Source organism: Aplysia californica, unplaced genomic scaffold (assembly GCF_000002075.1).
Source record: "Aplysia californica isolate F4 #8 unplaced genomic scaffold, AplCal3.0 scaffold00023, whole genome shotgun sequence".
NCBI lineage: Eukaryota > Metazoa > Mollusca > Gastropoda > Aplysiida > Aplysiidae > Aplysia > Aplysia californica.
Window position 1 is genome coordinate 2,092,341 of NW_004797293.1, and position 1,602 is coordinate 2,093,942.

General features: G+C 45.3%; 1 protein-coding gene across 1 annotated transcript in view; it reads right to left on the bottom strand.

Moving 5' to 3' along the window:
• LOC101848489 overlaps positions 1–1,602 on the bottom strand; it is a gene marked incomplete at its 3' end in the record, with an annotated part of 41,489 nt that overhangs the window by 1,020 nt on the left and 38,867 nt on the right.

Sequence of the window (1,602 nt, forward strand, 5' to 3'; positions counted from 1 at the left end):
AATGTTTTACTATGGGGGAGCAAAGAATACACTTGTCGTGATACTGCGTGTCGTAAGAGGCGACTACAGGTGCAAAGGTCTGGTTGCCGGGAAACTGCCAGTTTTGCCAGAGGGCCAACTACCCGACCCAGTAAAAAACAGTCAGTTACAGAAACACGGACAAACACAGCTTTTTATTTTTCTATCTTGGGAGACGGAGAAGCTTCAGCATCAGCAGGAACAATTAAGGACAGTGGACAAAGCTGAAAGAAATCGATGTACAGAAAAGTGGGAAGACATGGAATAGCATCAAGAGGCTAGCCCAGGATAGAGAAAGGTGGAAGGTGTTTGTCCGTGGTCTATACCCTGGTGCAGGGTGAGAAAGTCAATGATGATGATGATGTATTGACAACACAGCATTGGAGAATATTGTAACAACAGGCAAGTTTGATGGAAAGAGAGGCAGATGCAGACAGAGGGAAAAGATTTTTAGTTTTAGTAAGAGTTTTACGGCACTTGCAATACAATAAGGTCATATAAGGGCCGAAGAATAGATGTGTTCCAAGAAGAATAACGTACACAAAAAAGAAGGGGAGATAAGGACGATAGATGTTTGATAGGAAAGAAGGAGCAAACCACACCAGAGCACCCGCCAACCACCCACAGAGGGAAAAGATACTGGACAAGTTGACAACATGGCTGGGAGCAGACAGAACAGCAGAGACCATCGCTGCAACGTAAGACAGATGGAAGTGGACGTCCATGATCGCCCACGCCAGTCGGCAAGGCACCGAATGATGATGACCGACAACATTCTCTATGGAACATTATAGAAACTGAAGCAAACCTGCACTTATCCTTACACGGCACTGGGCAGAAGGGCGAGGGTCTTTTTTTTTTCTTGTTCCGATAGAGGTTTTACAGCGCTCGCAACTGCATAAGGTCATATGAGCGCCAAGGGGAGGATGTCAACAGAGAAATCTTTACAGGGAATCAGACTTACTCTGCTCACCTCTCTAGCTTCAACAGCACAAGGTCTGCTGCGACTATCAAGGCATCTCGGAAATAGTGGGTCACAGTTGTGTGACAAACATACAAAAGAAGTAGAGGAAAATGACAATAGTAAGGATTAGGAAAGAAAAATCAGCAGTTCCCTGTTGCAGATCAGGCACAGTTATAAGCGTGACATGATGAATCAGCCCATTTACAATTCTGCTGTGCACTAGAATGAGAAATGTCCCCCCTTTGGGAATGGCCTAAAGACCCTTCAGTCTGTAGCACCGCCCTGGGGGGTGGCGAGGGTGTAGCTGTTGCTGGATCGATAACAAAAAAATAACAACAACAGGTCGTTGTATTGGTTTACAGTACATTTAGATTGCCCAATTTCATCAGGACGAGATGCTCAAAGCACATCGCTACAAAAAAACAAAACAAAGGCAGATACAGTGAACACAGGCACTAGCAGGAAAGTTTTCAGACTGAGTAAAGAGACTCACATTGATATGACAACAGCCAGACAGTGCAGGGGAGAAGCAAGACAGACAGACAGACAGACAGACAAACAGATAGACAGACAGACAGACAGAGAGACAGACAGACAGACAGACAGACAGGCAGACAGAC